General features: G+C 40.8%; 1 long non-coding RNA gene across 1 annotated transcript in view; it reads left to right on the forward strand.

Annotated features, from left to right (window-relative positions):
- LOC118247508 (uncharacterized) overlaps nucleotides 1-26,637 on the forward strand; it is a 40,616-nt gene that overhangs the window by 8,460 nt on the left and 5,519 nt on the right. Inside the window, exons 2-3 of the long non-coding RNA XR_004778462.2 lie at nucleotides 16,337-16,481; nucleotides 20,221-20,373. This is a non-coding gene — a long non-coding RNA (uncharacterized LOC118247508). The remainder of the gene's footprint in view (nucleotides 1-16,336; nucleotides 16,482-20,220; nucleotides 20,374-26,637) is intronic.

The raw sequence follows: 26,637 nt of genomic DNA on the forward strand, positions 1-26,637 counted from the left end.
TAGATTGAGAAACACCAGGTAGTTGAGATATAGGTGGGATACGGCAAAATCAGTTCTTTTGTTTTTTTTTTTTTACAGGGCAGGTAAGGAAAATCTTACTAAATTGTTATATATTTTTTTCTGCAATTCCTGCCTATAAAAGTTTTAGTTCTTTGCCTCATGCCCTTGTCCTACCCCATAAAATGGATCTTTCACAAAACAATATCTTCAGTAATGCATATGGGTCTCCTTTTTGGGCCAATACTGGCAGCAGGTTCACGTGGTTACTGCATGTTTCTGAAAAAACAAAACCCTGGCTTTGCAGTGCATGCAGTAGTTTACTGTTGTCAAGAACAACAGAAACATAAATCTGCGTTTAAATTAAATCCCACAAATGCTATGGTTCTTTGACAGTTGTTTCTGTGTTGTTTTTGTTGTTGTTTTGTTTTGTTTTTTTTCTGAGGGTCGTAATTTCCAAGTTAGTTTAAATATCAGTATTTTTCAATGTATTTAAAAGATAAGGTATAACAGCCATTGATGAGGAAAGCAGTGATGAATCCTGGCATTAGAACCACTGGCACCACATTCATGCTTTTCTGTACAATGCATTACACCTCTCTGAAACACTCAGTTCTGCCCAAGGACAGTGCAGCAAAGAATTAAAATTCAAGCACTAGAGGCAGTCTCTTTCTTTCTTGCTGAATAAATGAAGGAAAACAGAGAAGAAGGAAAAATACAGAAAACAAAGCAATAGATTCTGCCAAGATTCACACTAAATATTGCTGTGCTTATTCAATACAGGTGTAATGTTTCCTGTTTGAAAATCACAGTGACTATGAAAATGCATGGTACAGTATCCTAATGCTTACTTTATGGTTACTACTGGCTGCACTGGGATTGCACAGAGCGCCACTCAGAAGGAGGCCCAGGCTCCCTGTGTTCGACACATGAATGCATTTGGGTAGCTGGTTACATATGAGATCTGCCTTGCCTACATATCCTTAAGAGAACATAGGCTTGCCAGATTTTAGCCTTTGTGTCTCATTTGCAAACTAAATGGTTTGCTTAAGAATTTTCTGAAAAGATAGAGGAGAAATGGCCTCTCTGCCATAAATGGAAGACAGAAGAATCCCATCCGAGTACCTACGACTAAAGCAGAGTGAATAAATCAATACGTGCAGCATTCTGCAGGGAAAGCATAGTCAGCTGAAAGGTGCCGCTACACAAGGGCTAAATCATTTCTCCCCACCCATCTGTGGGGATGCCAGAGGAGGGAAAGCAGGGAGAGCCCCCGGGGCAGGGGGTAGCAGAGGGAAGGGAAAAGGGAATAACCAGCAGGAAGGCGAGGGCAGGATTGATGAAGGGGCCGGGAGAGGCAGAGCAGCACACCTGCCCCCCAGCACCCCAGCGCCTTGCCGTGCCCAGCAGCCAGGGCATCGCGGCTTTGGCAGGGGGCCCTGCGCCTCCCTCCCCGAAAGCGCCTCTGCCTCCTGTGAGGCTTGACTGAGCCTCAACTGTCCTGAGGCAGTGGTGTTTTCCTGGAAAAACACATCTTTATTGCTTTACAAATTCATTATAACAAGGGACTCATGTTCAGACTGAAGGACACACTTATTATCGTCCTGTGGTTTTCAATTAATAAGTTCACAGCTAACAGTTTTTAAGTACAGTGAATCATGCAAATTTCCATATCACAGCAGCTAATTTATTTGTTTATTGGGGAATAGCGGGCACCACATGAATCTCTTTTTGAAATGAATTCCAAGTAAGGCAGACAATTTTGGTCCGAGCTGTGGGAGGGGGGAGCAGGAGGGACCAGCAGGATAATGTAACGCAGCCTCTGCACAGCGCAGGGTGTCTAACACGGGATACAAACATGAAATGAGCAGCAGCACAGACCTAATATCCAGGGGACTGATCCTGAAGCCCAGCCCTCCCTGACTGGTGGATTTCTGGCCAGAGCCAACGTGAGTGTTTCTCCAGGTCAGAATGATAAAATCCAGGTGCTTTTGGTATACGATTGCCGATGACTTCATTCTGTCTTCCACGTACAGTTCCAGCTTTTGTTCCCCAGGCAGTTTTCAATGCTGGTTGCAAACACAAGGATCATTAAGTTACAAGCTGGATTTATTTACCGTTTTCAGCTAGATCTGAGAGTAGTTGTCTGTTATACCAGATTTTAATTTCAAGCCTGTCTGATGGGCATATAAGATGTGTTCTTACCTGTTCTTGCAACTTTGCACAATTATGCTTTGGACTCTGTTCTGCCTCTAAGAGCCATAACAGAGCTCAGAAGAAGACTCAGGCAAGAAAGATGCGGCAGAGTGGCGTGCCAGAGGTTTGCAGGGCACAGGAATGTTGTGACTCGAGGTGTTGCTGCTGCAGAGCTCAGGCATGGGCTTGACACCTGCAGATAGCTTTGCAGAAAGCGCATTAATCTGTGGGCATCGCTAGAGGTTTGCTGGATTCCAGCAGTGCAACGGCTCTTCTCTACGTGCATGGCTTTCATTCCGCATTCATACAAATAATCTTCTGCAACCCATGGGTCTGCTCTCAGATTGAAGCTGCCACTGTGCTTTTGGCCTGCTCTTTGTGGGGAGGGAAACCAGGTAGAGATGGTGGTGACTTTTTCCAAGGGAGAAATGCCTTAGGCAAGGGGCTGGGCTCCAGATTCGTCAAACTAAATTTTAGGCACCTGAGACCTAAGCTATATCATTGGTGAAGGGAGGTTGAGAGGTTATCTGTCAGCTATGACCTCGTGCCTTGATTTCAAGTTTGGCTATCGATGCAGTGCAGGAGGACTGAAGTCCAAACAGTGACTTGGTGAGATGTCAAAAGCAAGGGGGTGGTTCTGCACCAGCAGTGCCCTTCCTGCAGGTGGTGGGTCACAGGATCACCTTTCTCAGCCCTCTTCCCAGTCATCTTTCTCTTATTATTTTTCCAATCAAGCTGAGATATGGGCTAAACATGTCCACAACCTGTGCATTTTGGCTGCTGTATAAAACGGAACTAGTCTGTCTTATTGTAGTCATTTTCACAAATTATATCCCTTAAATGCTTATACAATGAGGCTATAATTTAAACCATAATTTAAATGTAAAAGTGACAGGGGGCCTTAGCAGGCTATCTAAGGGAGAGGTTGACTGATGTACATGATGTTTGAAAGGAGATGAAAGAGTCACTGATACAGAGAAGCCCATTCCAGATAATGGCAGCGGAAGAGGAAATGGTTCCTGCAACATGACAGATGAAAGTGGAAGAGGGAAACACTTATGTAGCTGTGAGAAGGAATTTGTCTGGCTGTGACTGAAAAAGAAAAGATGCTGAAAAGAAATAACACCATGAAAAGGGACAAAAAAAAAAAAAAAGATGAATATTTTTTAATAGGGAAATAGACCATTGGTCAGAAGTAGGCAACAACTTCAGCAGAGTGATACAACTCAAACATTTCCCAATGCCTTTCTTCATGCAGGATGGATATTCACATCAAATGCTGAGATTTAATTAAAAACATATTCAACTGAAGAACTCTTCTGTCCTATATATGTATTTTTTTTCATGTTTTTCATTTTCTCTAACTATCCAGAATGCAGAAAAGGCATAGTTCCTGCAATTCAAGGAACCTGACTTGAATTTGATGGTTCCTTTTACAACCCATAAAACTCATATGGGTAATAAAGAGCATTTCTGACCTTTCACATTAAGATCACTCTGACTGCTTCCCACATATTCAGCCCATCTGTCTTCCTCTGGATCTGTACTTCTTCTCATCAGGGAAAAAAAAAAACCACACACACACACACAAAAAAAAAACAACTCAACAACAACAAAAAACAAACAACAGAAATAGGTGACAAAAAAGTGACTATTTAAACTGCAGAAAGCAGCAAAATACTCAAATATTGTCTTCAGAAGTAGATTACATTTTTCTGTTTAAAAGAATAAAACTCAGCTGTCCCACTGTTTTCACTCAGTGAAGATGAATCCAGAGCATCATGGCAGATGGAGTCTAGAATACCTCAAAAGCTAACATCAACATATTTTCACAAGCACAGGGTTGCTGTAGCATCACTTTTGTCAGGAAAATTTGTTCCTTTTAAACAGAATGGAGCATTAGCAGGTCCCCAACTCGGACCATGTTTCTCCAACAAAATTTCACGTGTCTTTAATAAGAAATAAATAGGTAGCAGGAAAAAAAATATATTTTTGTTGTGAATTAAGTGATCTCAGTGCAGTACACTGAGTGCAAGCTCTGGCCACAAACATGCTTAATATGTAAATAGTTCTGTTTGTAATCAAAGCCTTCAGAAATTCAGTTTCTGGAAGAAAAAAAAAAAAAGTCATACAAGCTTCAGCACTAGGGCTGACCCACTGAAGTCAGAGGAGGTACCTTCTTTGCCAAGGTGGACTTTGACCCATGGATTCACAATGAACAAAAATTATTTCTTGAAGAGTTGTTTAAATAAGTAACAACAGGCTCACACAGGAGAAGAGAGCATGAAAAAGAGAAAAAGAGAGAAGGGGAATGAAACAATCAGAAGGGAGGAAGGAAGGGAAAAAAAGAGAAAAAAAAAGAGGCTAGAAATGATCTAGAGGACAAATAAAGACAAAGGGCATGCTTAAAGCACAGGAGAAGAAGATGACAGACAAAAGAAACAGGAATAATGACAGGGAGAGAGTGGAAAATTAAAAGAAAAAAGAAAAACAAAGGCTTAAAATAAGAGTGGGTACTCGGAATGCTGAAAAGAGAGATAGAAACAATAGTAAGAGGGGAAGAGAAGAAAGACTGGCATGAGGCCTTGGTGGCACTGTGAGGAGAGAGGCTTGAAAAAAGCCTCAGCACAACAATAGAGGGATGAGAGACAGAGGCACGAGGGGGGCAGCACAGATTAAATGAGAACCAAATGTAACCGTAACAAAGGTTCTGAGATGTAGGCAATGAAAACATCTTAACAGGGAAATGTTTTGTATGTGTGTGTGCACGTTTGTGTATTTTCACATACTCAAAAAGATTCTTTATCTCAGCCAAGAAACACTCCCTCCCCGCTCCCCCCCGCCAACCCAGAACAGCTCAGTCTCGAAAACAAAGGCAAGGAACACTCAATGTCACTCTGGACTTCAATTATTATTTCTTTTTCTTTTCTTTTCCTTTCTCAATTTTCAAACAAGCACCTCTGTGGAGGCTGCCCCTCCTTAAAATCCATTTTTAAAATTCTCTCTTGCTGTGATGGCTGCAAAAGATGTGACAATTGGCAGGCTGCTGCTGTGCTGAAACTAGTGTTTGTTGTGCTGACCAGTTTTCTAGCTGTTTCCTTGTAATTCTTAGATAGCTTTTCATACCTGCTTATTGTCTTTTCTCTTGGAGTGGAAGAACTTTAAGATGGGGCTGTCTCTGTGCCTGTGCAGCAGCCAGTGAAGGGCAATATTAGCAAAGGTTCTCACGTGATTTTTGCAAGTCACTTTTGAAAATTTGTTCCTGTTCCTGAGGGATTCAAAAACGGCCTTTATCTTGGTTGAAACGAAGTATTTAGCTGTAACACTGCATTTCTGTTTACACATGCCACAGCAGAGCTCCCACAGAAGCCTCCAGACCTGAAGGGAAGTCATAGCAGCACCTACACAGACTGATGGCTATGGCTCCCATGATGCTGGTGCAGTGGGGTGGCAGGGGCTATGTAGCATGGACTCGTCATGCCAAACCCTGCAAGCTCCCTTCTCACTTTCCCATGACCCACTCTGGCAGGTGAGTGTCCTTGTTTGCGCACAGTCCCACAGGGTGGGCTTGTATTGGCCCAGTCACCCACAGAGCACAGCAGGAGCCAAGAGAGCATGAGGCAGAGAAGCAAAAAGTGTTCTCGTTTATGGTGTGTTGTGTGCTTGGGGGAAGTAGTAAATCCTGCTTCCTTTGTGCCCTTGTGAAGTGTGCAGGAGAACTCCCTTGCATGTGGACCTTCTCTGGAGAGGGTTAGAATTTTGTCCTCTCCAACCCAGGTGGCTGTCCCCTGTCACACAGCTTTGATCTGCTCTGCCCTGACTACCATTTCGTTCCTGGTGCCTGGGACAGCAGATACCTCATGACCATATGACAGGAATGCATCTATACTGCTCAAACATCTGATGGAAAAGACGGCTGTTGATCCTGCTGGGGAATGAGTGGCTTTATGAAGCACGTGCAGGGTAGTTGTTCAGTTCTCTTCTGTAAAACAGCACAGAAAGATAGCAACAGCTTCTGCTACCTGCTGCTCAGACAGGTGGTACAAGAGCCCCTAAATCTGTGTGCAGCAGTATGGGGATATATTGAAGATGTACCTTAAATATTGACTGTCACTGATATTTCTTGTCGATTTCTGTTTTTCAAAAGACAGCTGCTGCCAGACTCAAACAGGTCACTTGGGACAAGAAGGAGAACATGGGAGAGGAATAAAATGCAATTATTTACAGTGTAAACGAGCAGTTTTTACACAGAGGGTGATATAAAAGTGAGGGAAGCAACAGAAGTGAGGAACAGTTGCTATCTTAATAGAAGAGCAGCTTCCTGCAGCTTCCTGGTTCCTTAGATTTTTATTTTAATACTTTTGTACCAAGACCAAGCAAAAGAAACTCTTGAACTACTAAGTGCAAATTACGGGGCAAAGTGGGGAACTGCCGTGAGTACTGTGCTTCAGAGGAGCCAGTGCTCCTAATGTACTGCTCAGGTACCGTTCAACACACAGGTTGAAATAGGCTTAAGCTGTAAAGTTTGGATAAAAAACTGCAGAGAATTCCAAGTTTCTCTAAACATATTTGTGCATATGTTACGGGGAGGTTGCAAGAATGAAGTTCTGCAAGTGAATTTGAATTTCCCAAAGGTCCGGGCTGTACTTTCATGCCAAGAAATTGCATTATTGAGTTTTTAAACAAATGATCATTAATGATGATCTTAATGATCATTGACATTGTTCTTGTAGAGGAGCCAGGGAAATGTCACCCAGTGCAATCCTTGCTGCTAAAGGGTTAAACACTTTCTTGGCTGAGGCAGCTTGCTGACCTAGCTGAGAGAAAAAAGCTATAGGTCAGCGAGTGAGATTGCCCTTCCTTTAGAAGAACTGCCCAGACAGTCCAGGAAGATTACAATAAGTGTGTAGAGACTAAGCTAGGAATTAGAGACTAGGGAGTGCTGATTTCAATTCTTTTATGTGCAGTCTTTGGGCTGAAATCCAGGGAGTTGAATTAGCATAAACTGTTCCAGTAACCCCGAGGATATATTGCTCAGCCCCACCTAGCTGGAGGGCTTGAGAACCACCATACTTGGAACTGCTGACACTCAGACAGGGAGCTGACAGACAGAAAGATAGATTGGTCTGATCGGGTAAGCGGAGGCATGGCTAAATGATTTACACAGGGCAAAAGGGAATGAGGAAGGGAAAAAGACATTATTAATAACCTTTAGATTTCTTTCATTCTTCTCTCATTGAGGCTTTCTCTTGTTCTCCAGCTCTGAGATAAAAGCAGGTGGTGAAGGCAATGCTGAACACATTCAGCACATTCAGCTGAACACAATTCACAGAAATGGAGTTGCATTTCAGTCAATGCACAGGATGGTAGGTTGTGTCAAAGAAATAAAATCTGGATAATGCAGGACATGATCCTACTGTTGGCCCATTAAAAGGGTTTGGAGCCTTGGAACAACAGCAACAGAGAGGGTCCTCAATCTACTACTTCTCTAGGTGGAGCAGTAGCAGAACAAAGAAAATGTGGATGCTTTGACAGTTGTCAACTGTAGATACTAGAGCTGATAATTTACCAGCAGCACTATCTCCAAATTAGCATCCTGAGTGTTTGGAGATGCCAGACAGCCAATGGCAGCCAGATTTACAACTGATAAGCTCGCTGTTTGAGCTCACAAGTACCCAGCATCCTGTGTCAGCTGGCTGGCACCTGTTCTCACAAAAATAATGCAACTAGTGTATTACACTCTGCAACAGCAGTTGACAATGTGACCATGAGTAGCACCATGTTTAATTACAGTCATACTTCACCTTCTGGAATTAAACAGTGGGAAATACCAACTGTGAATTCATCAAGAAGAGATTTGGTTAGGAGAAGAGGGGAGTGGCTGTGCATTGATTCAAAACTAAAGTCACAGATGGAGCTGGTAAGGCAGAGGCCTGGAAATGTCTGTAAGAAGCTGAACGGGGAATCTGAAAGCAATTCCTTAAAGTTCTGCCAGCTGAAGAAGACAGTGCAAAACCCTAATTAGAAGTCTGGTGAGAAATCTTTCTGGGGAAAACCACCTGCAGGCAGATTGCTTTCCAATGTGGTCTTGCAAATCACTCTGAAACCAAGGGAGCCAGCCTTAGCCATAGTGCTTTTAATGCATGGAGACAAGGACCATCTCCCCTCCATGCTGACCTGTGCTCCAATGCAATTACCTCTGCAGCTGATTGTACAAGCCTCTTCCTCACAAGTGGGAGCTATTTTCATAGACCTCATTGTTTTAGACAGTTTTAGAAATGATGGTCTATTTCTAATGTAAGAGAGCCCTGACAGTGGCATCCCTGCTAATGGACTGTAATTACAGGATTGATCCCACATCCCTGCCAATATGAACCCTTCTGTGCTTTCTAAGGCAACAACAACAGCATAAATCAATGGTCTGCCACAACAAGCTTCAGTGGATTCAGGGTGAGTAGACCTTCCTCTGTACACAGTAAAGCTTGCTAAATGGGGACAACACACACCTGATTAGCATAGTATCATTAGCTTATCTCCATGGACATGTGAAGGACTGTCCTTGTATTGTACTTCATTTAACAGCTGGCAAGAAGCTGATCGTTTTCAACATAGGTCTTTACACTTGAGAGTGGCATTATCTGTGTTAGAAGCAGCAGCAGGAGCTGCAGAAGACATAGAACAGATGTCGAACAAGACTCTCCCCTTGGGGGAGAATGATCTTTTTCTTCTGTGAAGACATGGCACTGACATGTTATTGGATAGGAGCAGGGAAACTATCAGAGCACAGACATTGGCTTTACAGTCTCTCATGGATCAAGCAAGGAAAATCATGCTAATAAAGAGAAACACTTCTTTATGGAGCAATAAAGACTTTTTTGGTATATTCATGAAAAAGGATAGCTACTTCATATTTTTGTATTTGAAAGTGAGGCGTATGTTATGTCACATTACTAAAACTAAATTTGTAAAGGATAACAGATCTGATTCACCCTATATGTTTTGACAGGAACCATTAAACCTGTTGCTCAAAAGCCTTGGTCCTATTCTGAGCAAAGTTTCAGCTATTTCTGTTCCTGGCTATACAACCTACTGAGGTAGGTTCTGACCCTGAAAAACAGATTTGGCCTCCTGGTTTGACTTCAGACCTGCCTGGTCACTACAGGCTTGTCTAGTAATCTTGACTCTTAGCTGAAGCCAGCTTCTGTCCCTGGACCTGCTTTGCCCGCGTTGCTGGGGTGCTGCAGGGCTAGGTTGCTGAGAGCCATGCCCTACTTCCTTTGCTGCTGTGCTCAGCTCCTGACTTGCCTTCCTTTACTGAGCAGCCCACTCTCCCGTTCCCTGACATCTAGGGTCTTTTTTTGTGTGTATGGTCACTTGTGTGTACCCAGCAAAGACACCTAGATGCAGTAATTCTCATTTCATTGACAGTAGTGTCCTTGACATGATGGGGTCCTGTAGCAAGCTTATGCAGAATACAATTCTTTTATGGTCTTTTACAGTCAGACCTGCTACTCAGTAACCTAGCTGGATCTAATAACACCCAATGTCTTTGTCAGATTCAAATGTTCTGAATGTCCTAAAGGATGATCTCTAAGTGAACAACAAAATAGTATGTGCTTCCAATGAATCAAGAATCTGTGTATGCTGTCATGTGAATCAAACTGATGAGTTAGTGCAGTGGTTCAATTAAACTCAGAGGGAAATGATCAAGTGATTTATGTAAACCAATTGCTTGAACCAGAAGATATTGCTGCTTATTAACAGATAGAATAGTTTCATCAGGCTTTCCCCTTTTTGGCATCCTATGTGGTCCAAGTCCAACAAAAAAATGTTGTCTGAGGGGACAGGAAAACAATGCCCCTGCCATCATGAAGTATACCCAGAAACTAAAAGGTTGGCTAAGGAATTTATGAGACTTTGCACAACATCATGTCTACTGGGTCCAGATAAAAGCAAGAACAAACAGATCAAAAAGGGGCCAGAGAAAGAAAATGTGAGTCTGGAACTGAATCTTGGTGTTAGTGTCCAGCTGGCCACATTATTAGACAGATGGCAGGTTCAATATCAAGCCCTTGGAAGGGTCATCCCAGCAAATTACAAAATCTGCCAACTGGATATGGGAAAAGAAGAAAAAAGACAAAAAGCCAGATCTATCATGTCCATCTGTTGGGCAGACGGACAGCCAGAGAAGGAGTTCTCATCGTCCCATGTAAGTATGGTCCAGGGCTGGACCTAAGTGATAATTCCTCAGAGTACAGATTATACCAAACAGATATCTATCTTTGCACAATACAAAACGATGACTTGTCTTGTAGACGTGTTCCAGGCAATCTTCTTCTAGATCTATTAGATGAAGTATCTCCTATCTTCTAGTACTCATTTCCACACTCCCATTTAGTTGTCCAGTCTCCTTTGTGAGGGCACAAGGACTGGCAACAGAAGAACTGTAGAAATGTAGAAAAAGTAAGCATTTGGCACAGGGTCATTGATCTTAGTACTAGCCCAAAGTAGCAGCGGAAATTTCTGCAATGGCCTCCCAGAGATATGCATTTGAATTAACTTGTTCCCTGTGCTGGGCATAGGACAAGCATGGTACTTGTCCCTAAAATTAACCTACCAAACTTTAGGTAGATATCCATTCCTTAGGTACCCCTTTCTTTTTCAATCAATATTTCTCTGTCCTGAGGACTGTTGTCCATTATACAACACACAGCAGCAATATTTCAAAGGAAAAGTCTTACAACCTCACAGAGATTACGTGGGACTTCAAATAATAGTGTGAATTGGAAATATCATCTGGAGAGGAGATCCCATTGCAATACTCCCTGAAAATTTTGTTCTAAGCAGTAGATCCTTCAAATAAGTGACTAGAGGATATAGTACCAGCAATACCAGTTAGGACCATGACATCACTGCAAACTTGCCATTCAAGGCTGCTTAATCTTTGTGGCCAAGTGAGAACTATTGTGTAGCTATTATATGATTTTTTTTATGCTGAACTTGATGCATCTTTTGCAGATCTAACCTAGACATCTTTTGTTTGGAGCACAAAGGTTTAGTACATTGAGCCTTGAGTTTTTAGATGGCACCTTTAAAACCTTAACTATTTTACACATGATAGCACTGTTACAGGAACATGAAGAAAAAGTATATCAAATGTTGTATTCAAGCCCCAGGGCTCAACGTGGTAATGAAGGTCGCCTCCAATGTTCAAAGGTACATTGAGACACTGAAATACTTTTTTTAACAGTAACATTTTATTTTGTTTTACCTACCATAGCTAGTAGCTTGGGAATTATGATACTGTCACTAACTTACAATCATTTTATTTCATGGTGCAGTATTGCCCTCAATGACAGAAAATATTTGCACCCTGTGTTTTGTTCAGGATGGGATTTAGGGTACCAGGAAACTTTAATCAGGAAATTAGTTTCTAATACACACTTCATATCTGAACTAAAACACTGATGTGGATGCACCTGTGGCCAACTGATACAGCACAGTTCATGTCTACCTAACCTCTCTCTCACTCTGTCTAACTCCCAGGCAGGGTACATGTATCTACATCGAGAACTGGGAACAGTCTCTAGCCCATGCTGAACCCTGAGCCATGCCCATTACTTGTCTGAGAGAACATTGGATTGTCTGATCCAAAGACATGTCACGTACCATGTTAGTAGTTTTACAGTATGGATAGTGTGTGCCAGTGCTTGGGGCATGCCCTAATCTTACTCAGTTTACTGGCACAGGTGTAGATGTAGCATCCCAGAAAAAGGGTAGGGGTTTTGAGGATAGAGGGAGGCAAACCAGATTCAATTACCAGCTCCAGTAGATGTGCTGCTGAAGCCTACATAGATGAGTGGTTCATATTTCATGGGGCTAGAAACTTTTAACACTGTAAGAGATTATGGTCATCCAGATCTGTCACAAAGAAGTAGAAAGAATGATTTTTATGGAGGTCTAGCATAATAACTGGAAATTTGAATAGGAAAGTAATGGAGAGCCCATGACAAACCTTTAACTTTCCTCTGCTTTTTCTGAGCTGCAAGAGGGGAAAAGCTGACAAAGGCAGACTCCGAATGAAAGCGAGTTGGTACTCAGTTAAAGGTGCTTTATCATCTGCACTGCACACTGCTGCATCCGTTAAGACAAAGCATCTTACATGCACATTGTTAACATGCACTTGCTAGGGACCCAAGGGTCAAAGACTGGGGGGGGGGGGGGGGGGGGAAATGACGACGACACAGTTTGTGAAATAAACAGTAATGAACTGAAGATTTTTAAAACGCTCAGTAAACATATGATTTTTATAAGGCTCATGAAGGCATCAGAGACACTATTTCTCAGCTTTCCACGTTTTCACATTCACTATGATTTCCTGAGATTTCTGAGAATTTTTGGGTTTGTTAAGAAGTGAATGAAAGTGGGGGCAGTTGCTCAGTTTCTCAGAGAGGACAAAGAAACACATGGGTTGATGTGCTAGTATCACAACAAACTAAGATAGACACCAACCAAATTAGGAGAAACAGAGCTGGGGTTGTGCCTCCTGAGCAGGGGAGCACTTGCAGACTTGGACAAAGCAGCGTTTCTACACCAGTCACAAAGGATCCCCCCACTGCTTGAGTCAGCAAGAGCAATGCTAACTTGTCTCGTCCAGAAGAAATTTTCATCACTCTTGACTCAGTGAAATCCTTCAGGAGGCAATATTTATCCAGGCAGTATCTTAGTGTCAGTAGGCAGAGCAGCAACACAGCAGCACCCATGTAATTGAAGCCACAGCATGCCATTGCACGTAGTGAAAGCAGCTCCAGACAAGGTTACCAGATCTGGGGAAGCAAAGCCCATATGAGATATTGTGGCCATTAACTTTCTTTGTCTTTATCCTTTTCATTATGTTTGACAGCAGCAGGCAGCAAAGAGAAGGTTTTGCCATGATGCAATACCCAGAGACAAAACGTGTGACAAAATTGTACTCAGTAGGCAAGGTCCCATTTATAGTTTGATTGGGGATGGTCTTATCTGTTTTTCTTTATGCACAGAGACAGTGATTAAAGACTCATTTTCATTTCCTTTTATACCGTACTGTTATCATTCAGATAATTTCAGTATCCTTAATCAACATTTGGAGGAGTAAACAATGTTATGCTAGTAACAGTCTTGTGCCATAAACATTTCTTAAGTCACACAACAAGATCACAAGGAGGGTAAATAGCAGATTGTCCCATTTTTATAGAGAGAGAAATGGAAAAGGAGACTGGTAAAGTGACTGGTCTATGATTATAATAGCATGTGTCGGGCTGGGGATTCCCAGCTGTCCTGTATTTAAAAAACAGAGAGTTCAGCATCTCAGGTTTTGCCATTCTGCATGAAAATCTCCTAAGTGAATTAGTCTATAGATTTTAGCATGAAGAAAAAAATCCAGCTGATGGAAAGATTTACTCCCATTCAGTACAGGACAATTGTTTCGGTAACAGGGCAGTGGATGACTAGAGAAAAAGATACACAAGTTACCACTCATTACCTGTTCCACAAGGAAAAAGCAAAGATGATGAACAAGCTTGTTAACAGATATGACACCCCAAGCAACCATGAAGCACTTGCTGAAACAGTTGGGATTTTAGTGCCAAACATCTTGATCTTATCACTATCACATTAAATGGCTAAATAATACAGAAGTGAATGTGATGTGTTCCCTCCAGTGACAACGTTATCCCATAAATGGAAAAGTGTGCAAGAAAGAATGTGCTATATAAGCATAAAATATAGATGTAGGCCTTAATTTCTACTAAAATCAATGAGCCTGGCCTGTGCTTTGCACTTGTGTAGCACATTCCATCTTCCCTATGTTATTGCCTCACCAATTAGAAAAATTAAAAAGCCAAGATAGGGCGAGCAGCTGCAATATCCAACAAACAACACAGAGTCCAGCACCTCAAGAAAATAATTCATATTCTCCATAAAAATAAAAAATGATAGCAAACTTAAATGCCTAAAATATGTGACTAGTCCATTATCTTTATCTCATATTCTTCCAGTTTGCTTATCGCTCAATAATCATGGCACTCCTGACAAATCCTCTGAGTTTGGACAGCCTAGATAGAATTTTAGTCTGCATACAGGTCTCATCTTAAGAAGCTGGGCAAAAGATCTATTTTTGACCTCCTGTAATGTTATGATTTACCTTTCTAAATTACATTCTCTTTTGCCTGAAGTGCTGAAGACATGACATTTTTTTTCCTTTTCTTGTTTTGTTTTGAATGCCACTATGACTCAGCTTGCCTGTAATCACTAAACAATGGGAACATGACAGTTTCTGGCAGAGCATGTGAGACATTTTATCACTGTAACAGTCACTCAAGATGGTATGATTGCAAGGGGAAAAATATGTCGGGTCAAATTAAAATACAGACCAGACAAGAAAAATTAGCATCAAACCTATATTTCAGACACCATGCAATGAAGTTTCATTACATGTGTATACATAAACAGTATGAGCCACAGGAACAGGATACAAAACAAGGAAGAGAGTGCTCTCTTCTTCCACAAAGCCAGATATCCTCCTCCAAGTGCCTGCAGGAAAGACATCCTAGCCAGTGCAAGCACCTGACCTGTGCATGCTATTGTACAGGTCAAAGCAGCACTAGGGATCCTGTACCTGTAAACAGTGGGGACCAAGTCTTGATCCTGTGCTCAATGACTATTAATTGCACAGTATAGACACATTAAATGTTCAAACTGTCACGTAGGTGTCCATCCCAGCCCCACCAAGCCTGCCTGTTGAGGCTTGTTAACAGATATGACACTGAACCACTGGGGCTGCCCTGGGTAAGCCCAGGCAGGTTTGCTGGTTTGTAGGGTTCATGCTCATGCTGGATGCATTGGATATGGGCAGGGCTGGACGTGTCCAACAGCTGGGAGTCTGAACTCAGTCACTGTGTGGCCCCACTGAGGCTGGTCAATAGACCAATTAAAGCCAATGGTGAGGAAAGGAAGATCACAGTCATGGTACTTTTATCTATTTTACTATTTCATTCTTCTGATACAGCGGACATGGCCAAGAGATCTCAGTGCTCCAGCTAATGACTGGGATCTGGACATACAGAACAAAATGGAGGGGCAGAACTAATTCTATGTTCACCTGAACCTTTTGAAGATCCTTCTGTCATAAGTGTTTTCCCTAAGTTCCAGAGATCCCTGAGTTTATGTGGTTCTAATGACAGATGAGGTACAGTTAGGTCTAAAACTGCAAACCCAGGATTTTTTGTGTGGATGCTTCTGAGAAAATATGGTTAAAACTGTGTGAAAATTAAAATGGTCTCTACACATCCTGATTCTTGTCAGAATTAGTATCTAGCCAGTTGGAAGATATTTAGATGTTATTCTGACCTTGTTGTCTACAAGAACTGTCAGAAAGCCTGTTCTTACAGGAAAAAAAGCAAACAAACAAAGAAAAAAAAAACTATTCCAAATAACCAAGTAGTGGAGACTTTTGTGGGCAAAAGAGCTCTCAATTCAAAGCTCTGTTAAGACAAAACTCTCCTTGGCCTCTATGAACTTTGAATAAACTTAAAAGTAGATCATGGATATCACATTACTTCAAATACTTTATTTTCTGCATAAATCCAGCCTACAATGTCCATGAAGGAAAAAGACCTAATTACTATCCGGGAAATGACTGCCTTATCCACTGGGGAAGAATGCCACACATTCCTCCTGTTCTTTCCTACTTTGATTCTTAGGAGACAAAATATTTGGTTTCATTTTTCTTTTAGTAGATAATATGCCAACATTAGCTGATATGAGGCTGTCACCCGCTCACTCTTTATAAGTAAATTACTACAAGCTTACTGTTTAATCTTGCTGATTGGCAAGTCTAAGAAATATATATCTGTAAAGGGACCTGAGCTGTTAATCAGTGTGCCAGCATCAAATTAAAAAATGTTCTCTGTCATGCAGATGATTGGCTGGCTAAAGCAAATAAGACAGAAGTCCAAGAAGCTGCTGTGCCTTTTTCTGTGAAGTGAACAAACTCTTTCATGTCACGTATTTCTATACAACAGAATCTAAGCAGAACACCCAGGGAAACCACACAAGAAAGGCAGATGTTTGGACTGACTTCCAATCACTACTTTTTGATTGACAGGTTGGTTGGCTTTGTGTAGCTGCTGAGGAGACCTGCATGGGAAGTGGGACCTTTCCCAGGAATTGTGAGGCCACCTGCGACTTTAAACCTTCCTTCCTTCTACAACCTAAATGGTACCATGAGGATTCCAGTACTAGGAATGCTGGTATGTCTGATCCCTCTGCTTGAGTTCAGGGAAATGGTTTTAAATGGTTTAGAGATTGAGCTCATGCAGTAAATCACATGCAAGATTTTGTTAAATTATTTCATGCAAATATTTAAAAATCAATTACCTATATTCTTCCTTGAGTTCTGTAGCTGGTCAGTCGGTTGCCAATTTAGGTTGCTATTGCTGGCCCACGAGCCTGCAATATATCAACCAGTATGTGGAAGTTGGTATATTTTGAATAAATTAGGTCTAAAGAGAATAAAACATTGCAGATTGCTTTTTAGCCCAGACATTCCTAAAAGACATATTCAGGGAAGTGGTAATTCAAGAATAACTGGATAGGAAATTGCCCAATCAATGTAGTTTGATGTTTACATATAATTTCACAATATGTTATTATGCTAACCACTTGATTGGCATATATTTATATTGTCATGCTTTCCAAGCACTCAGGAAATGTGGACCTAAGGAAGGGGTGATTTCTTTGGGAGATGAGATAGTTGTCAAATGCAAAGAATACTGATTGCTGCTCCACTTTGCTTACCCATTTCTGCCATCCTTAACAGAGAAATAAAATGGCAAAGCCCAGTGCGGCTGACAGGTCACAGATGAAGAACAACATTTTCTGAATCCAAGAAAGTTCAGCATCTTTGTGCTAATGGCTTTTTACCATTTTGACCATAAAGTGCTTCCAAAATCTGTTGCAAAAACTTTCAGCCCTAACCTGCTTTTCACACCATCATACAGCGTGGAGTTGAGTCTATGTTAACTCCGGTAGGTCTACATTTTAATATAGTTTCCATTAAGCCTGTGCAATAGTGCTTTCTCCTCACAAAGGAAGGGTTTTCACTCTAAATAAGCAAGCAAACATTTCATATTGGTCCTTGCTTATCACAGTTAGTCCTGTCCTTATAAATAACATTAATAGTTCAATAGCTTTTGTACTTTTGCCACACTACCACTTAGTCAGTTTCCATCAATCACATGCTGAAATAAATCTCTGATAGAATCAAATTAAGTGCTTTGTGAACAGTTTACATCACTTCCCGAGCTTGGTCCCTGAACAAGGACTCTCCAGTGCCTATTGAATATTTACTTCTTGCTACCCACTGCACAATACATTCTATTGCTCTTATCCAGAATCCCCATCCTTAATGAGTATTTTAGCATGTAGAAGGGAAAGGTTTATAAATAACTACGCGATCAGAAAACGCCCTCAAGCACTTCCTTTTGCAGTATTTACTAACAGCTTTTCTATGTTATTTTTTATTATTTATCTTGAGTTTAAAATCAGACTTTATTGTGTCATGTTCAATATTCTACGGGAAAATATATATAGCAGATCTTGTCTCGCCAACTGCCATTCACAAATTGCCTGTAAGATGCAAAGCAAAGTGACATGTAGCCCAGAAAGTCATTATATGCTATGATAGATCCAATTGTGTCTGTCCCTAATGGATTCTTATATAAGTTCTGCCCTTAAGGTTACTTCCATGAAAAGCAACATTCAAGAAGCTAGTCCCCATTCTGGAAATGGCTGCATGGACATATCTCTCAACAGGTGGTTCCTGTTCTTTGGCCTGAATTCAAAGTAACCCCTACAGCGCAACTCTTTGCAGACTATTGTGATAATTAGGAAAAGTATAATATCCCTGGACATATTCAGAATAAATGAACCTAAATGTGGCATGAGTAAGCTTAACTAAAAGTGTTGCACTGCTCTCCTTCTGCCTTTGATTATGAGCAGGAATCAGTGTTAAAAATCCCATCCATGTGAAAAACTAGGAATCTGTCCATCATTCTAGAGTAAGTCCAAAACCAATTTAGAAAAAAAGGCTTATAACCTGCAGTTCCCATTTCTCCCATTATGAAACCTATAGAATAAAACCATTCCTTGGAGAAGAATTGCTGCCATTGTTGATTAATTTGACTGTTCATATTCTTGAAGTAATTATCTAAAGAGTAAAAAAAAAAAAAAAAAAAAAAGCAAAACAAAAAACCCTAGGTTTAGAATGAACACTTGTATTTACTTCTATCTTACACAATATTAAATAGTCTTAAGTAGAAAATAATCTCTCCTTTCATTCTTCTAGCAGCATTTACCTGTTGGCTTTTACCTGTATACAGCATTTACCTGTATACACCTATTCATTTAAGGAGGAAGAAATATCTGCTTCTGCTTGGTTTTTATATATTTTTTTCCTTTTACACAGGTTTCCATCAGATCAGAACTGGAAAGACTGACTATAGGTTCATAGAATCCTGGTTTTGTTATTTCTCTTGTTGTTGTAGAAGATATATATCATCTGATGGGTCAAATTCATAATCATTTTCAGATTAATCAGATTTTTTTCTCTGATTTTGCAAATAATTATCATCACAGCAAGAATTATGAATATTATAAATGGAAAATCTTCCTCTTTATCAATAAAGTCGTTGGTTTCTTGCAGAATTTGAAATGAAAATCTTTGGTGAATACAGTAGAATTATGTACAAATGCATCTTCCTTATTTTACTTTATTTTTGTTTTTAATCCTGTAGAAAAATGTTTCACATTTTAAAGCATATTTGCTAGAAAAAGGAAACCTGAGGTGGAGTTTTTCCAGGAATTTCCATGAAGAACATGGACATGGAATTTTGCCACCTTTATTCTTCTCAGAAAGTTTTTTCATGTTAATATGCTAAAGGACTCAATTTTGCACTTTTGCAACACATTTTCAAAGAAATGTGTTCATATAAAAACAAAAACAGGTACATTTTGTTAAGAAACTCTTGGCTTTAATCTTTTTACACATATAAAGATTTTTAGGTTTTGTACAAATAAGGACTTTTAATGTAGCTTTATGTTTACTTGATATTATTCTGCACAGTTTTATATGCGAACTTGCCAAAAAGTATTTCTAGATACATTTTGCTTGATACAATGTAGGATCTTCAGTTTCATGTCCATTACTGCAATGTATATGTGATTCAGGTGTGCCACTTCACTGTACAATGTACTTTGCTATTTCACAATGATGAATGGAATAGGATGGTAGCACAAACTTTTAACAAAGTTCAGAGACCACAATAAAGGTGGATCTAAGAGCTAATTCCTTCTGTCAAAACCACTTACATAACTGAAGGACCTAAGCATTGCTCTTCCTTTGCAACTGCAGTAAAGCCACTAAGATGTCAACTCAAAGTAATGGGAAGGTCCTTATTCTCCACTTCAGTAGTGCTAAAGAAGCTAATGATTATTTATTTATTTATTTTGTAAATAAGTCAACATGCAGCAGAACCATAAAACATCATTTTGCTCCTTCCAAAAGTGCTACCATGTAATGTCTGTAGCTTTGGTTTTTATTTAATTTTGTGATTAAAGTTTTTATTGATTTCCCTGCCGTGTAGAATATATCAATATCTTTGGTTTCAAAGGAGCATTCAGTAGCACAGAAACACGTAAGGACTCAACATAGAAGCAGGTGCTTTATTTTAAATTTATGAAACCTCCATAGTAAATCCCCCAAGCATGCTGCCAGCAATATCTTTCAATCGTGCAACTCAGACTCTCTTGTTGAACCAAGTCCCTTTGGTGCCTCCCCATTTGCAGGCCTGTGTTTTTTAACTAGAAAAAGGCTTGTTTAGGAGTCAGTAGGAACCAATATTGTTATATAGAAAGCTTTTAAGCCATCAGGTGAATTCCATTAAAGTTACTGTAAATCATGTGTGCTTATCCCTTCTCTGCCATTGGCAGGTTATCGCATGCTGCCTAGGAGATGCTGCCTGGGAAAGGAGGCGAGAGAGGTCCTTCTGTCAGAGCCTATAAGGATGAGTATGCTTTGCACTTCTCCTGAAGAATTATAGCCTGGGCACAGCATGAGCAATGACACCAATGTCCTGGCCACTGGTAGACACACACCTATACATTTTATGATGTTTTACACCTGTGATAAAAATTCCATTTGTTCATGTTTACAAGACTTCAGACAAAGCCATTGTCCAATTTCCACACGTGTTCTCCCTCCAGAGCTCAGCTGTTGTATAGTAACATGTTTTGAAAATGAACATACTGGCAACCTTGTATGGGGAAATCATTACAACTCATCTCTGAGTGCATGTACATAACTCCTGGTATGTCATGAGGAGACCAGGCCATGGAGGATGAGTGAACTAGTAAATAACATAGGTAGAAAACCCTTTCACAGAAAATACAACCCAAATCCCCTACAATACTTGAGAACTTTATTGAATAAACAGAGAAAAAGACAAAGAAGCAATAAATAATACAAATTAATAAATATTTATTTATAATAATTATTATATTAAACTCTTTAATTTACAGAAATTAAATAAATAAAACTGGAGCAGAATTTACCTGAATGAACATACGAGATCATTGATGTGGTTTCTTTGGACAGGAAGGAGGCTGCCTAATAGCCTCCTTGACAGGCCTCTGTCTGATCAGTTCCCGTTTCTACTTGAGAGACATTCCACATCTAAGTGGTTTGTAAAGGGTTAATCAATTATTAATGATGTCTGAATAAATAATAGACACAAGCCATGCCACAGCTGGATGTAAGTGTTCTGGCATACAGTACTATTGTTAGTGATGAACCATGGATAAAGCAACCTGTTGACCGATTGGACTGCTTACAACCTTATTAAACATCTTTGAACAGCTATGAAAGGTGTTAGCAAACCTTTGAATGTATTTTGCAGGTAAATCCTCAGTAGAACATGTAATCCTTTTCCCTTTCATTTTATCAATCCATTGCTTTTAATCTCTAAAATCAGAGTGGAGCATAAGGCAAGGTGGCAGAGGCGTATGTGCATAAACAACAGAGAGAGAGCGAATGTTAGGAAGGCCGAAGCAAGCGTGCTGTGGCCTGTTCTGGGAGACGAGGCGGCCTGAGATGGCTTCTCTTCAGTAAAAACAACATGCTGAAAGAATTCCATAAACACAGATGAACTTTGTTTTACTACAAGGGTGGCCATTCCTCTTGGCCCTATGAGCCACGTGCCTGAATCTTTGTGTGGCTGAGGGCCATGAGACGCATACCTCAGGGACCCGAAGGGAAGGGGACCTCCAGGAGAGTTTCAGAGGCAGGAAACACTAGCTGCTCCCCAGGGCCCTGTCGTCACAGCCGAGGACTTGGTGGTGTGCAGTGGCTGCTCTGCTGAGTTTCCCAGTGACCCCCCCTTCAATGGCAATTTTGGCTGCCTCTGCTGCCAGGGCTCTGGCTCGCTCAACAGAGTGCAGCCCACATACCACCTCCCTGCACAGTCCCTTTGCCACATTTTGCCCAGGTTTAGCCCCAGGACAAGTACCACATTTCAGCTGCTTGCCAGCCTCAAGCCACCACTATTCTACAAGAACAAAAATGAAAAATAACCTGGAGAAAGGGAAAAGTGTGCTTATTTTACTAACTATGGCTCTCATGCTGTCTTTGTTAGTTCGTCCCATCTGTCTATTTCTTATTGTGTGTAGATTAGGTGACCTGGCCAGTAATCCTGTTTTCGTGATGAGATTATCCCAATTCCTAAACAAATTGATTAAAAAATCTGCACATCCTTGTATCTTCCAAAATCTAAGAGGGCACCGCATTCACCTGACTGACCACTGCACTGCACTACAAGACTCAGTCCTCCAGTCTTGACAAAAACCATTAAATTCCTTGGGAATTTTGTCTCAGAAGTTATGAGGTACTATTCCTGTTATGGCTTTTAAAATGAATTTGTTCCACTCTCAGGTCATGTTCAAACCACCACCAACTAGTTAGTAATATTATTATTAAGGTCTTAAAACAGCATGTTTTAGTACACAGATGCATGGTCTCTTTTTAAGCATTGGCAGAATATTTCCATCCTGCCAGGCTTAGTTTCAGATATCTTAACCCCACAAAAACCTTATCACTCTTCACTGGAACACCACAAAAACCCCTAACAAGCAGACAGGGAAACATTTGTTCCTCCTTTCCCCTTCCAGAACATCTGATCATTCAGGACCCAGCATAAATATTTCCTGGCTGACTTCACCTTGCATATGAACCATCCTTTGAGGGTTTTTCTCCCTTTCTTTTCTTTTCTTTTCTTTTCTTTTCTTTTCTTTTCTTTTCTTTTCTTTTCTTTTCTTTTCTTTTCTTTTCTTTTCTTTTCTTTTCTTTTCTTTTCTTTTTCTTTTTCTTTTTCTTTTTCTTTTTCTTTTTCTGTTTCATCTTTTTCTTTTTCCTTTTTCCTTTTTCTTTTCTTTTTCTTTTTTCCTTTTTCTTTTCTTTTTCCTTTTTCCTTTTGCTTTCTCTTTCTCCTTTTTCTTTCTCTCTCTCTCTCTTTTTTTTTTTTTTATTTACAAGCATCGTTGTAATTTGTCAGCAAGCAACTTGGGCCAATCTCACAAATAGTTTAGTTAACAGCTTATGAAATGAAATGATGTAAGGGACCACTCTAAACAGGGTCAATTTAAACAGGCTGCCAAGTCTGTAATCTCAAGGGACTTGGATTGGGTTTAGGGGAGGAACCAAGCAGTGTGGGCTTGCAAAGATTGCTGCCAGGTGGGCTACAGATGTTCAGATTCAGTCCACTTGCATGGCATTCACCTAGGGAGATGCTAATGCAATCCTGTGCATGTAGAAAATTAGCATGCACATACACATTTACCCCGCAAAGGCCTCTCTGCAGCTCTGCATTTTAAAGCACCAAGGTTTATAGGTACAGTAAAATGGCTTCATAGGAAGCCACAGAGCTGCTTATATCAGCCCTGAGTTTGAATTCGTTTAGTCAGCTATCTCAAAAAAACAAAAACACAGCAACCCTTACTATAGATGGAAGCTGGGTTTCACGGCACATGCAGCTGCGGTCACTGTCTTGCAGCTGTTAAATGAAGAAATACCATGTGAACACTTGGTCTGGTTTCAAAAGACCTAAAAACACTAGCCAAGAAAAATGGTACATCACGGTGCTGCTTGGCCACTTGCCAAGACAAAGAAACTTGTAGATTTCTAGGGACAAGAGGCCATGTGAAAGGAATTTTCCTCCTTTCAAAGGCACATCAAAATATACTGGATGATTTATTTATTTATTTATGTTGCGTGCTCTTGGCAAAGCTTTGATTGATCACTAATGCAGTATCAGCAGTAAACTCGCATCACTTAAAGAACAACCAAGAAAACAAGGCAAAGGGGGATATTTTAAAACTGTCGGCCCAAGGTGCAACAAAGAAGTTTAATGCAGAATTATTTTACATAAAGAAAAACAAGTAAATGGATAAGAGTCCCCAAAAGGCAATTAAAGCTCGATGTTTATGGGGAGAAAAGGATTATTCTGTGGCAAAGGCTCAAGAAAAAACGCTATTGGAGTAAAAGGATTTTATTTTTTTTTGACTCAGGCTCAGACATTGGTATGAGCATGTCAGCAGGCCAAAAATGCAGTGATGCAAAGCAGAGATTTACAAGTTGTCTCTGTAAGACCTACCTTGGCTCCCCAAATGATATAGATGCAATGCTCTGCTAATGGCCGATATTAATTTGGAGATGACAGTGCTCCACACAGGGCTTACCACACTGCCTGAGCTGATGCACATGCCCCCCCATGGAGCTGCAACTGTAACCTCCTTTCACCACCTGCAAAAGAGGTACTGTTCCAGTGCATCTCATTTGCATGAGGAACAACCACATGTGTATCAGGAAACTGTCTTAGAGTCAATGGGAAATTTCACTTGAAACGCAGCACAAAAATAGCAAGCTTTCTTATTGCTTTTGTTTGGCGGTTTTTTCCAAAAGGATGGAGAGGGATGTTTAAAAAGCCAGGCATAGGAACATAGGACACCCAAAAACAGATCAGGTCCTGTGGGGAGAATTATCTACTTCATTGGAAAGCATCTTCCGTAGTTAGCTGTGCAAAATGTCTGGCTTGGGCCAGCTCCTGGGCTTGTTTATGTACTGGAGACTGAATGCCAAACTCCCCTGACAGGAAATGAGTGAGACTGCAAAAAGGATAGTTCGACAATACAAGAGAAACTCATAAGTTTCAGTAACCATGTCATTTTATTGGTTTGCTTGCTTAACGTTGGTACTATATTAAAGGTCAAAGGTGCGTTAGATGTTAGGGGAAATAAATATGCTGGTGAACAGATAAACAACACTATAGAAGCCCCAGTAATTAACAAAGTCCATATGTATACGGACTCATAAGAGAACAAACAATTCTTCCAATCTGAACAGACACATCATTTTTTTTTGCTAAATCTGTGTGCAGGGTTTATGAGCCAAACCTTGCCGCCCTTTCTTAAGGGAAACTCCCATTGAGCTCAGGGGGATTTACCTCTGAATAAGACTTCAGTATTTGGCCTGTTTTTTTTGGCCTTGTTTCTTTACCTTGCCCTTGAAAGGCCCCTTCAGCCTAAGTCTCTATAAAACTCAGTGTTGGAGTCATCAGATACTGAACACGCTTCTGTAAGCAGAGGACACACTCCCAGGCCCTTTGTCTGGTTCTCAGAAATAACATTTCCATTTCTATTCCATTTTCTTGCTTGCATTCCTCTGAGTGTACAAAGTTAATGGAGGAAGTTAAACTTCCTGGACGCGCTAGTCTGAAATAGCATCTGAGGACTGGAAGCAGTGGTTGTGTTATGGACTTAGTCCAAAGCCCTGAGAAGTCAAGAGAAAGATTTCTGTGATATCTCCAGCTAGGAGTAGGTTAGGAGTAGAGTCCACTTGCAATAGAGAACTCAAGAAAGACATTGGTCCTGGTCACAGTACACTGGCTGGATAGTCTTTGCCAAGAATGTCCTGCAGATCTTTGGTAGAAGAAAGAGGCTAAAATGAAAGCCATCAGAACACATGGTTAACTGCATTACATCTCATATGAAATATGCTTAGGAATCACCCACAGGAGATTACTATGGAGGCAAAACGCTGTTTGGAATTGAAGCCAAATGCTGATTAAAGGAAGCTGAATGTTTCATGCAGTGATCCCTCCCACAAACACATCCTGCATTTACATTCCCTTTGCGCTCCTGCAGTCCTCTACGTCTGCATCATTATCCCATTCAAAGTGCCCACCCCAAATGCTGAAGAATTAGGACTGGTCGACAGTCTCATTTTCTCCCCAGCATTCTCCAGAGCCCTTGTGAGCTGAGCTGGGATTCCAGCCTTCAGCTGCTGGCCCCCCAGAGCCCTCCCAGCCATGGCTCTGGACTTGTCTTGGAAAGTTAGTTCAGCAGCTGAACTTATAAAAATAACGTGAAGAGCCAAAATCAGTATGGCACCTAACATTTATAGGAAAGAAATGTAAGTATTGTATTACCCCCTTTAGGGACAATTAATGTTTTTTTATAAAACCTTTCAGAGGTGTCATGTTCTGTGAGGAACTTTAGAAAGGGAAGCCCATGGGTTTTGGATGATGTTCTTTAGTTACCAAAGCAACAAATCACAACCCTCACCAGAAGCATCTCTGAGCCCATACAGAGGCTAAGTGCTAATTCCCTCTCCCCCCTCCCTGTGAGCAGTTGCATCAGACAGGCCACTGGGACAACTGACCTGAGGGGCTGGTAGGGGAGCTGAGGGGGCAAACCGCAGACCTTGTGTTCAGTGGCTGAGGACTTTGAAGGGCTGCCAGTCTAGGATCTTTCACTAGTAATAATATTTGTTTCCAAATAAATAAATAAATAAATAAATCCAAAGGTAATAAATTACAGGGAGTACAAGGTGTTTTATGCTTTGTGGTGTGATGATCAAAAGATGTTATCGTTCCCTTTCACATATTTGCAGACAGTTAGCTGTTACTCTGGGAAAGCGAAAGCTACAGGCAGCTTTTGTCTCCCTTGAATACTGAAACTTTATCTTCTTGTTAACGGATGGACTGTGGGTGAGTGCACAAGGGAAAGAAGAAGCTCTTCTCCTTTCTAGCTCCCCTTACTCCCCTGTCCAGGATCCAGCCTCAGCTTCTTCTCCAAAAGGAAGACTGACACTGAGAGCAAGTGGGAAATTGAGAGAACAGAGGCAAAGATGCCTTTCTGGTTAGTATTTCCAGCTCCCCCTTGAGAAATTCTGCTGAAATATCCCAAGGGCTTAGGATGAGACACAGTTCTAGAAAAGAACAGATATTGGTAAAGCATCTGCACAATGGCACTCTGGGCTCCATTACTGGACTATCAGGGCAGACCTCCTCCAAATGC

This window comes from Cygnus atratus, chromosome 2 (genome assembly GCF_013377495.2).
Source record: "Cygnus atratus isolate AKBS03 ecotype Queensland, Australia chromosome 2, CAtr_DNAZoo_HiC_assembly, whole genome shotgun sequence".
Taxonomy (NCBI): domain Eukaryota; kingdom Metazoa; phylum Chordata; class Aves; order Anseriformes; family Anatidae; genus Cygnus; species Cygnus atratus.